Raw genomic sequence first — 13386 nt, 5'->3', positions numbered from 1 at the left:
CCCAATTACATATTGTCCATTCATATATAATATTGAAGACTATACTCTGACAATAGTGATTAGAAGGAATTGTACTCTAGCAGCAGCTCCTGAAAGTATGATAAAAGAATATTACACGGAGTACAAGCTGCACTTGCTCTGCTCTACTCTTTGAAATGAAGAAACATGCACTCCTGTCTCTGTGACTGGCAGTGCAGAGACAAAACTAAATTGGTGGATGGCTTATGAATAGCTTCAGATTAGGTTTATAGAACGAATATCTTTTGCATCTGTGGTGGGCTTGCTGGGTTTGCCTGGCTCTCCAGGATTAGGAGATTGCAAATGTGATTGGTGGAGCAAAACCCTCCAATCAGGAGTGGACTTAATTGGGAACTGTAGTTGCAGCCCCCCCTAATTGGTTCATTTTCAATTTGGGGGCAGAGCCCAAGAAAGGGATATAAGCAGCTGTGTGCCGAGCACACGGTGCAATCAGTGAGAGACGAAGAAGAAGGAAGAGGTCATGGGGCCTAGAAGACCTGGGAAAGCTGCCCAGTGGGCATATCCAACTGCTCAGAAGAGCCCGAAAGATTCTGCCACTGGATGGAAATGGTAGGCAGTGTGGGTGTCATTGCACAGAAGGTCCGTGAGGGACTGGGATCCTGGAAGCCACAATGAGGCAGCTCAGGTCTCCAATGCCCGACATGAGGCTGGGCTGCACTGCAGGCATCACTGCCCAGAGGATCTGCAAGGGGCTGGAACCCTGGGAGCTGAAGCGAGGCAGCTTGGGTCTCTAACCTCTCTGGGCATGGGAGCCAGTGCTACCATGGGGTGAGTCATTGTGGGGCATAAGGCCCTGGAAATGGAGGGGCCAGGTGGTCTGGGACTCATTTCCTGCAGTGGGTCTGCAAAGGCCCTGGAAATTGAGCAGTGCCTGAGCACAGGAAGCAGCATTCTTAGAAGCATGGCCTTGGGCATGCATGAGGCAGCCCAGACCCACAGTTCCCCCTATGAAGTTGAGCCGCTAGGATGTGTGAGCAAGTCATGTTGCTCCCCTGAGGCCTAGAACTGACCTCTCCCTTGGAGAAATATTAGTCAGGCCTGGCAGCTTATGAACACTGCTACACCCAGCTCCTTGGGACATGTCAGTTAGCGGGGCAGTGGGTCTCCCACTGAGGAATGACACACAGGGAAAGGTAGCCTCAATAAAGGGGCAGGAGGAAAAGACCCTCTAGAGGAGGGGAACCACTACAGAACTCTTGCGTCTCATATTTTGGAGTGTTTATTGATTTTTTGATCCACACTGTGAATTTTTGGAGTATTTATTAACTGTTAACTGTGTGCCTTCAATTTTAGCGTGCCATTTATTGTTTTACTTACCTGTTCATACCATTTGGGACCATTATGATTACCTGTTTGTATTTAGGTGTGTATATAGTTATAGTTATATGTATGTGTAACCTGTAAATACTCACTTTAGTTCACTACCTTTTTATATACATATATTAAATTTGTACCTCTTTAAGACATCACTTTCTATTCCTCCTCTATTGAGACATGATAGGTGAAAGGGAACTGTGAGTAGACTGTAGTTTCTACCCCCAGTACGTATGCCCTGCTGGCTTTCCACATTCTATTGGTGAGGGGGGACACTCACTTTGGGGACACCCGGGTTACGTATCTGAAATACATAATGTTAACAAATTCCATCTAAACTCTCATAAGAATGTAAGAGGCAAACACCAAACTCTTGTTGTAGAATAATTAGATCTGAAATATGCTGAGTATATTTTGAATAAATCCTTTCTTCTCACTACAGTTCACACAAGGGTACTTTTCGATCCTGGGTCAAAACAATAAATGTCTGTTGACTTTTCATTGTTTTCACCCACCAAACAAGGCAGAATTTAGCAGTATTGTAAAAGTTTCACTTGTCTATTTGCTTTGAACCTGTATTTACAGAGTAGAATTTAAGGGCACACTGTACCCTAATAAGGTTAAAAGATTTGCCTACAGTTTATACTAACATCACTGTACTCAGTGAAGCTCAGTAACCACATGAAGTTAACAGAAAAAATGAAAATTTACATTATGTTTAATAAAAAATTCAGTATGAATTGCAAAAGCTTTCAAATAAATCTGGGTCAATATATTGCTTTGAGCAAAATGTGGAATTACTTGTGGCTTGATCTGCGAAGTTGCTAAGCAGCTACAATGCCATTTGAGATCATTAGGAGCTGCATCTCTGTTAGGAAATTGGTTTTGATACACAAGAGAAAGTGTAAATCAGGTAGCTCTGCTTGAGATTTGGGGTTTGTTAAAGTTCTAAATTTAAAATATAACATGGGGATGTGAACCCATGTGGCTTCAAGCTGATGAAATGTTTACCCAAGCCCCTGTAAAGGGAAATTACTTAGATTTGCACAGCTCTAGTCAGAATCACATTAGCTATACATCTATTATGTAAATGTCTACATCATTGAAGTGGTAAAATGTATATATTATTTCTCATACTACAGAGCTCTTATACACTTACAGTTGAATTTGGTATACCAAGAACAAAATGCTGTCATAGAGAAACAGTCATGAACTGAAGATAGAAAATGGCTATATTATAAACAAGTAACAAAACAGACAAATAAATGAATGAGACATGGTAAATTTTCTCTTTAATGGTCTGAGGTGAATGATTTATGTTTAAGAGGAATAATTAAATGGTAATATAGATAGTATATGCTTCTTAAACAATTTTTAGTAGTTACAGGCCTAAACTTGGCTCCAGTAGAACCAATGGAGTTTTCATAGATTTTGTAGATTTTATAGACATTAGGGCTGGAAGGGACCTCGGAAGATCATTGAGTCCAGCCCCCTGCTCCAGGGGCAGGAAGTCAGCTGGGGTCATAGGATCCCAGCAAGATAAGCATCCAAATTTCTCTTGAAAGCATTCAATGTGGGTGCTTGAAACACCTCTGATAGCAGGCTATTCCAGACCTTGGGGGATTAGACAGTAAAGAAATTCTTCCTTATGTCCAGCCTGAAACAGTCTTGCTGGAGTTTATAACCATTTGACCTTGTCATCCCTTGGTGTGCTCTGGTGAATAATCGTTCCCCCCAGATCCTGGTGAACACCCCTGATAAACTTATAGGTGGCCATCAGATCACCCCTGAGCCTGCGCTTTTCCAGGCTCAAGAACCCCATAGCTCTTAGCCTGTTGTCATAATGTCTGTTTTCCTGATCATGAGCGTGGCTCTTCTCTGGACTCTCTCAAGCTTCTCCACATCCTTTTTGAATTGTGGGGCCCAAAACTGCATGCCGTACTCCAGCTGCAGCCTCACCAAGGCTGAGTACAAGGGGAGAATGATGTCCCGGGATTTACTTGAGAAGCAGCTATGGATGCAAGATAGCGTTTTGCTCACTTTACTAGCTGCAGCATCACATTGAAGGCTCATGGTCATCTTGTGATCAATCATGACCCCCAAGTCCTTTTCATCTGTAGTGCTAGTCAGTATAGCACTGCCGAGCCTATAAAGATACTGCAGGTTTTTCCTCCCAAGGTGGAGAACCTTGCATTTTTCAGTGTTAAACACCATCAGGTTCTCATCCGCTCATTTCCTGAGCCTGTCAAAATCAGCCTGGATGGCCCTCCTGTCCTCAGGTGTGATGCTTTACTCCAGAGTTTGGTATCGTCGGCAAACTTGGCCAGTCCACTTCTGACTCCAATGTCCACATCATTAATGAAGATGTTGAACAATGTGGGTCCAAGGACAGAGCCTTGGGGGACCCCACTGGTCACAGGGCACCATGATGATTGACTTCCATCAACCACCACCCTCTGGGTCTGAACACAGAGCCAATTCCCCAGCCAGTGGATCATGGTGGACCCGAGGCCACAATTGGCCAGTTTTGCCAAGAGGTGATCATGGGATACCAGATCAAAGGCTTTTTTAAAGTCAAGATATATGACATCAATCTCCTCTCCCTTGTCCAGGTGATAGGTCACCTAGTCATAAAAGGAAATAAGATAGGTCAAGCAAGACCTACCCACAACAAACCTATGCTGGCTATCTCTCAGGATGTTGCCATCAGCCGGTCCATTAAGAATGGCCTCTTTGATAATCTTTTCTAAGACCTTGCCCAGGATAGAGGTCAGGACGATGGGCCTGTAGTTTTTTGGATCCACTTTCCTCCCTTTCTTGAAGATAAGTACCACATTGATCTTCTTCCAATCTTTGGGCACTTCATCAGAGTCCCAGGAGTTCTCAAAGATCCATGCCAGGGGCTGGGCTATGATGCTAGCCAGGTCCCTGAGCACCCTTGGGTGTTGATTGTCAGGGCTGGCTGACTTGTAGGTGTCCAGCCTCTCAAGGTGTTCCTTCAAGAGGCCATCATTGATGGAAGGCAGGGAGTCTCACTCACCTGCGCCTCCTTGTCCTGTAATGGGCATAGGTGTCCCATGGGACTGATGAAAGACCAAACCAAAGTACCTATTTAATAGGTTGGCTTTTTCTTGGGTGTCAGTTGTCCCATCTGGTTTAGCAGGGTTCCAATGTTGCCCTTGCTTTTCCTCTGACTCCCCACATATCTGAAAAAAGACTTTTTATTGTCCTTGATGCTTGTAGCTAGCTGGAGTTCTGTCTCAGACTTGGCTTTCCTGGTTTGCTCCCTGCAGGACTGGACCAGCGCAGAATATTCCTCCTTGGTGGTGGATCCCATCCTCCATTCTTTGTAGGCATTTCTTTTTAGCCACAGGAGGTCTGCTAGTTCCCTGAAGAGCCAAGGGGGCTGCTGTGCTCTTTTTCTGCCTTTCCTCTGAGACGGAATAGCCTGAGCTTGTGCATCGAGGATTGCTCCCTTGAGAAGCAACCACTCTTCCTGAACTTGACTCCCCTTAGGGTTGTGGTCCCTTAGGGCCTCACTGACAAGCCTCCTTAGCTTGTCAAAGTCAGCTTTCCTAATGTTAAGGACTTTTGTATTGCTGACTGACTTGCCAGCTTTATGGCGGATGGTGAAGGTGATCAGCTCATGGTCACTGTCGCCCAGCTTCCCATCAATCGTTAGGTCGCCGATTAGGTCATCCCCAGTTGCCAATACCAGGTCAAGAAGTGCTTTATCTCTCATTGGCCTGTAGACTTCTTGAGTCAGATAGAGGTCATCCACGCATGAAAGGAAGCTTTGTGACTGCTTGTATTTAGCCGAGTGCTCTTCCTACAATATGTCTGGGTAGTTGAAGTCTCCCATGACAACCATGGACCGGGAGCATGCAGCCTCAGCCAATTCCCTGGTAAATTCCTGGTCAAGCTCTTGACTTTGGGTGGGAGGTCTGTAGTGGACTCTCACCATTGTGTCCCCTGTACCATGTTCTCCATGGATTTTAACCCAGAGGGTCTCCAGCCGTCCACCCTGGTCACCAATATCATCTTGCAGGGATGTGTAGCTCTTCTTAACATAGAGAGCTACACCCCCGCCCCTTTTATTTTGGCAGTGTCTTAACAACACTATTGAGCCTTAGGCCAGTAAACTTGCAGTCTGATCTATATAAGCAGAACAAATAGCAGGCTTCCAGTCTGTAAAAATATGGTCCTGACTATGACCATAAATTCCATCTGATTGGAGGGCCTGGTGGGAACATGGTGAGGCTACTCTTGGTAGGACAGCTCCTATAAAATACTACAATGTTGAAATCTCCAGGGTAAGGTGCCTTATGACCCTAGCCCCACTTCTTTGTGAGTACTCCTTGGTTGGAGAAAAGCTAATGAACATCACCCTGACAGAAATGCCTCAGTGAGATATTAGGCAACTCTAATCTGTTGTTCTCTGGCAGAAGCTACAACCGTCAAAGAATAAAATGTCTAGCCTTTGTCAGTATGGTGGTGGCAACCATCAATCCTCCTGGATCATGGTGTATGCATGTGGGCCACCCAGACCTTCAATACATGTGCCTAGGGAGGAATTTTTGTTGGGAGTAGCAGAGGCTGCCCAGACCTTCCATCCTCCCTTTAGGCCACTGAGAGAGAATTCAAAGACCAGACTGAATCCAGATGTTTGGTGCCTCCATGGCTGTATACATGTCTGAGAATCAAACCCAGCTCTCCTGTGTGGTAGACAAGGATTCTACCACTGAACCACAGGGGACTCCAAGTCAATAGAATGAAGCGGGGATGGTGGGTTTAGGGCAGCCTCCACTCCATCCTCTTAGGAGTAGAGCCATATGCACCGAAGGTCTTGGTGTGATGGCCATATAGACCTCTTGCACATACAGCATGATCCAGAGTATTAATGTTTGCCAAGAAAATATAGCAAAATATTTAACCAGGTAATTAAGTCTAATCAAAATCAATGGGACTTAAATATGGCTTAAATTTATCTGTATGAAGTTACTGGCATGGTTTGCTGAATTTCAGCTTAATTCAGTAATATAAATTGTTTCAGTTCTCACTTCTTTTCTTTAACTAGGAGAGTTCACTTCATCTTTAAAAAGGGTCCGGTGGAACTTTGGAAGTTTTCAGATATAGGTTTGTGCTCATCTCAGTACAAAAGTAAAAATTCTAGTATAAAATGATATTTTTTCTACTACAGTAAAGACTATTTCAAAATCCTCCATTGACTTCAAACAAAGAAATGTCTAGACTACATTGACTCTATACAATTGGTGATGTTTAAAACTCAGTTCACACAAGACAATCAGAAGGATTCAAAACACTCAACTTTTCTTTACCTTTTACTAACCTTGGATGTTTTAACTGCAGATGGAAGAATGTCACCTTATTTGTTTGCCTTCAAACAGTCAGTGTATTTTGAAAGATAATTCTATCAGCTACCCTTTTACATAAAATATAGTAAATTCCATTTCACAGTTTCAGGTCAGGATGGAAACCTCATACTAATAGATTCTTGTTCATGGTGTCCTTTTGACTTACTAAAACACATTCTATAATAGGGCTTGCTATCTTAAGAATCATATCAAGAGACAGCTAAAATGTTAAGCAACTTTTGTCATTTTTAATATTCTTAATCACTTCAATTAGAAAATTATCTGATTTATTAGGGAGGTAAATTAAGGGAAATAGTTCCTATTTTTACATTTGATTAAAACATGTAATACAGACAATGGTGAAGCATATTTAGTTTTGCAATGTTATTTTTTAAAATGTGAAGTTATACCAGAATATATTAGTTTTAGCCATTTCCTAGTCTTTAATGTTTACATACAGAGAAGTTTTCATCATGGCAATCTGCTGAACTGTGATCCCACCATTTCCTAACAAGCTAGTTGGTATTTAGTATGTGCATCATACTGCTGAGCGGTAACAGCTCTTTTGTGAGGAAAATTATGCATATTTTACCTAACTACAATTTCCCTTTATCAACAAAACCCACAATTCAGTACGGTGCAGCAACAACAGGGATGGAACAGTGGGATCTTTCAGTTTGTCAGATTGCTGTTAATTAGGGTACATTGTTAAGAGTGAAGTGCTATATACACAACAGAGAATGCATAACAAAAGGACATTTTATGGGCGAATCCAGCTCTCATTGCAGTGTACAGAAATTTTGCTATTGACTTAAATGTGAGTAGGATCAGCCACCATAATTTAACTGTGAATGCTGAATAATAATAGTATGGAATAATGTGCTTGGCAAACCATCTCTCCCCAGTGACTGAAATAATGGACTTTCATGTTAAACCATGACATTTTTCTAGTAATGTACTGATCAGGAAAATTGATTCCAGCTGATAAATTAATCCTTTCTTTAGATATTAAAAGGCAAGTTCAAAAAGGAAAGGCTTTACTAACCGTTTTCCCCTCAAAATGTACATTGAGGGGATGTCATAACCATAGTTAAGAGAATCATTATGTAAAATAAATGTTGGTTTAGTAATGGAATCTTTAAGAATAACAGCTGGCTTGGACCACAGCACAGCAATCACAAGGAAAATCACTGAAATGTGTTTTCTTCTTGGTTTTATTGAAGATCACCATTGCATCCTGCAACTTCTATTTCTGATTTAAAGCATTTCTGTTTTCTACTGTTCATCTGTACAACTCACAGGCTGGAAACTTCACAGCACAGCTGATCTGTCACAAATGTCTAACAGATGCTGCCAAGCTGGTCATCCCCTGGGGTTGGTCCCCTGCCTTCCCAGGGCTTCAGGGGCCTGATCCTGAGGAAAAAGGGTCATGCATAGCCAGTTCCAACTTCGGGTACACATCTACAAGTGAGGAAACCTTGTGCCCCAGTATCAAGAAAGAGAGCAATCCCCCAGTACATCTCTGAAAAGCATGTAGTGGGAACTCCCTCTGCTTTCTCATGGTGCCCTGAGAAAAGCCAAGTCTTCCTATCTTAATGCTGGGTCAAGAGCCATGTGCAGATGGAGGGGGGATCTCCTAAAGGATTTCTCACCTCCATACCTGCAACTTGATCCAGGAGAACTGATTGCTTATAGAATGGATTTGTGTTTCAGCCCAGAGTGGAACAACTACCTACGTAACTAGAGGCATAACCAGACACTTCTATATTCTTTGCAGTGGCAGTACATGGGGCAGATCAGTGACTTAGTTGCTGGTGATAGCAGCTGGGCTGGCAGCACAGCAACCGCTGTTTTTGAAAACATTTCCAACTCAGCACCCACAGCTGCTCCACCTTAGCTATGCTACTATATGCAAGACACTTAGCTATGATCAGTGATTCATTTTCTCTCTTTTTTTTTTTGTTAAAAAAAAATATCAGTAAAAGGTGACATCTGGTGTTATTTCTGTTATTTTTTGAGCTCAGACTCTCCAAAGTAGCTTCAGAGAATTAAAGTCCACAGAAACTGTACCCCGTCTTTCCCACCTTCATCATTTAAGGACCCCACATTGCAATTTCCCCATCAATAGTCAATTGGACACATTTCATTTCAGATTCCATTAGCCTCATTCCATAGAGGCACCAAAGGGATTCCTAGAGTATCAAATGAGATGCTGTCCGCTTCCTTACTCTCTAGACTGTGTTCAATCTGTCTTTTCAGTAAATGGCTTCTGATGACTTGAATTTAAAAAAAAAGAGCTGAAATGCTTTATGAAGTCACAAAAGATACTGCCACTGTTGCCCTGTGGGGTCAGGTCAACTCTCAGGATCTCAATATTGCGCTGTTAGACAGGAGGGTGTGACACAATTGCACATATACAAACACACAAATCAATTAGGTGCATACACACACACACACACTACCAACTCAGGCACATACACATCCAAAGCAGCCAAGGCACATGCATACACACTACACACCAACAATTAGACAAGAGTCAGTTGTCAATACCCACACACTCTGTACACATACACGGATCACTAATTCGTATATCACGCACACGGTGATATATACACATCATATACGTGTGTGTGTGTGTGTGTGTGTGTGTGTGTGTGTGCGTGTACATATTCACCAGTTCACACACATACCACTTACCTACACATACACACAGGTGAGCTCCTAACTTGGATGGTACAGTATGTATGTGTGTGTTTGGGGTACTTGCGATACATGAAGAAAGGTTAAGGTGCAAGAGGAAGTGTAAGGTGTGAAAGTTACTGGAGTTGGGATCAGAACCAGTGGACTAGAGAGAAGCTGGGCTGAGGAACTGAGGCTTGGGGTTACTTAAGGTGAAGTGGCCCCAGGATTACTCAAGGTCACTGGTGCAAGGGAAAAAGCCCAGGGGCAAGGAGGAGACAGTCAGGAAAGAAACTTAGGTAGAAAGCTGGGAGCTTGGGGCTGGAAACAGGCTGAAAGCTGGCAACGTGGGGCTGGAAACTGAGGCAGACAGCTGGGAGCTTGGGGGGCATATAAGTGGTGGCAAGGAGGAAACAGTAAGGAAACAGACAAAAACCCAACTTGGGGTTTCAAAATAACAGGTTTATTAAACAAACAACACACTACACAGCCCTATGAAGTTATTGGTTCCCACACGCACATAAGCACTCACAATGGCAGCAGGAGAAAGAGACTCAGTGGAAGGGTTTGGAGTCCAGGTAGGGAAGAGAAACAGAGTCTAAGTCCTTGGTTGAAGAGAGGGTTGGGGTGATAGCTACCTATCCAGGCTGGAAAGGGGTCTTTGTCCAGCAGGTGTTGTCTAGAGGGGGTGTCACTAGCAAGGCATCTGGGTGGATAGGTGGTGTTGCATGGTGCTGGTCTAGATGGAAATGGTGTTCCCAGGAGTCAGTCTTCACTACCCGTTTTTATGGGGCAGACTACCTCTGATCTCCTATGGGGAGGGCCTGTCCAGGCAATGTCAGTCCTGTTCCAGTGGGTTCCAGGTGTTCTTACTAAGCATGTGCAGCCTTGGCACAATGGTGGGTTGCCTCATCTTTTGTTTCTTGAATGCTGAGAGTGGTTCCAATGGCTGGGTCATTGGTCTAGGTATTAGTTTTAATGGTTCATTCAGAAGGAGCTATTTTTAGGCCTACTGCCATTGTCTCTCAAGCACCCTCATTCATCCCCATTCATTCAGGAACCAAGTTACATAGCAGGGGTAGGTATGAGTCATAGGTTATACAACAGGACATGGGGACAAGGTAGATACTTGACAAACAAAACGGAAACATGACATGACATAGTAACTTACATATGTAGGTCTAAATAATGTAGTATCAGTAAAACAGTAATATAGAACAGTAAAGAGCAATATAAATATAATAATTATACAATATAAAGAAGGAGAAAAAACAAAACAAATACAACTTGCTACCAAAATAAAATGCTGAAGCTTATCCTATGTCTTAGCTCACTTATACTTATCTATAGAGAATAGAGAGGGAGAGAAAAAGTCAGAAAGGGTTGAGGAAGGGGAGGGAATGCATTTTAAAAGAAAAACAAGAAGAAAAACTGAAGGGTTTGCTACACCACCAGGTTAGACAAGAATTGGTTTTCAAAAAACTTGAGAATTTATTTTTGTTCTGTTTAATAGAAGTACAATACACAAAGATCAAATAACTCACCCATATTTGCACAGTGGAATACTTATCTTAATCCAGATTTGAAACCCATTCTATTCAAAATCCATGTTGATAATTAATGTCCAAATGCTGCTCAGCTTCCTGTATGGCCAAAAATAAGTAAAAGTATTATCTTTCCATCTATGAGACAGTGGAAGGAGCTTCTGTGTAAGGAAAGTAGCAGGCTTTGCCTACTAACTTCTTGAATTGTTAAGATTCAAGAGACAGTGACCAAGCAAGCTGTAAGTGGACATTGCATGGTGGAACAAGTATGAGGCAACCACTGTGACATATTGAAGTGTGACTGTGGAAATACTCCATGATATTCTTAAAGAGGGTTCTGTCTTAACCCAATAATAGTTCTCCTATACTAGAATTTTTATCTAAAAAATTGCGTGTGTGTCCAGCATTTCACCTAAATGAACTATATATCAGTAAGGCTACACTCTCCTAAGCTGTAAAATCTGCCAATTTTTGCCATGACTCTTCTGTATATAAAGACAAGGAAAATGTGGTAATTCTTCCTGGGTCAAAGGGAATAAAATATTTTTTAAGAAAAAGAAACAGTAGTGTAGGTGGTTGGTGAAAATGAAAGTTTCCTTTTAAATATTGTCATTAAAGATGCTCACGCTCAGATCTGTCGAGAAAACTCAAATTGAGAATGCTCTAAGAAAGAGGATGTAGGCATGAATTATAAATCAACATTAGCCCCTTCGGTTGAAATGGAATCAACAACTTCCTCTTAAGTGTAGCTGTCTATAAAATCTAAATGACTTTGAGGAATGATTTGTGAGAAGTTGTACTGTGATTCCAACTCCTTTTTTTGTGACCTGCCCAAGCTGTATACATATCTGATACCTCTCTCTATCAAACTGGAGTAGAAAGAAGGAGAGGTAGAAATACTCTCATACATGCAGTGAAGAAAAGAATTGCTCTTGATTCCTTTCTTTCTCCAAATTGTCATTGACTAACAAAGAGGCTGTGATGGGTTTTTATGGAGCCAATCTAGTGGTTCCAAAAACTGGGCTGGGGATTGGCTTGTGGGAGAAGATAGAAGGTCAGGATTCAGTTTACTTGGATTTCTGTGAATGTACTATGGAATTTGACCACTAAATGATCCTTTCCTCCCTTCTTGAACATTGGACTCTGGATGATTTGTTAGTGGCTTACTTAGACATTCATGGCTGACCGAGTCCTTACTGTGACAAACTGAAGGTAGAATTTGACCTATTAAAAGAGGACTTTTCAGTTGCATGTATAACTTGAAACAGCAACTATTATTTGGATATGGGAATTATATGGGAACAGAAAATGAATGCAGCTGAAAATAATGTAATTCTAATTATGAAATTGGGAGTTGGAGATAGGTCTCCTGGGTTCTCTTCTCATTGAATTTACCTTCTCTTTACCTTCCTTGACTGTAAAATGGGGATAAAAAAAACTTGCATGCCTCAGTTAAAAACTGAAATAGTAAATATATAACTACATTTCCAGAAGGATACTCAGATGAAAGGTAATGGGTACTATACAAGGATATTATTACCAGATTTGCTTGAATATAAGATAAGGTTCCCCCCTCCCCCCCGCCCCCTCATTCGGCATGAAGAGAAAAAGTTCCTCATCTTGCATTCACATACAGTGAAACCCCATTAAATATATTGTCTGTCATTAAACTGCTGCCAAAACCAGCATGTGCTCAGTAATGGAAACCAGCTATGAAGCTGATTAAATGCAGCCAACATTGAGCATGACTATAAAACACCTGGCCCGTATTGGACAAACTTATTGATGGGAATCTATTATTGTTGCCGTTGTTGTTGTTATGAAGGTAATGAAAGCTTACATTGGGTTACAAAAGGAAAAAGAAAAAACAAAACACAACAAAAAACTACACCAGCAAAACAATGAAGTATTAAAACTTAAAACATACTTCCATCAGTTTATGTTACCTTACAATACTGTATCAACTCAGAAGAAAATTAAACAATAAAATGTCAAAACTTAAAACATGCTTCCATCCACTTCCAAAACTTCAACAGAAAAGACCAACAAAAGACATAGGACATTTATACATTATCCAATTATTCCTTTCTTTCCAAACTTCCCATTAATCCAAGAGCCTAGACCCTTTATTTTGTTGTTGTTGTTGTTGTTGTTGTTGTTTTTGGATATTTTTTGTTTGTTTTGTTACCTCATTATTCCCTGTCACTTTCCAAGCTCATCTATTAATGACTATAACCTCTTATCCCATACATGTCCTGTCTCAGCCCCTATCAGGCCTTGCCCTAGCCAACCCCTGGTCTGTAGCTATAGCTATTCCGCCTCTCATGACTCAACATCTTTTCTTCCTTGTAAAAGCACTAGGTATCTCAATTCTTCTCTTTCATAAATCCATTGTCTGCTCCTTAGCTAGTCCTCTTTTGTCCCACCAGCAATAC

This window comes from Alligator mississippiensis, chromosome 5 (assembly GCF_030867095.1).
Source record: "Alligator mississippiensis isolate rAllMis1 chromosome 5, rAllMis1, whole genome shotgun sequence".
NCBI classification, from domain to species: Eukaryota; Metazoa; Chordata; order Crocodylia; family Alligatoridae; genus Alligator; species Alligator mississippiensis.
This window is presented reverse-complemented; position numbering follows the sequence as displayed.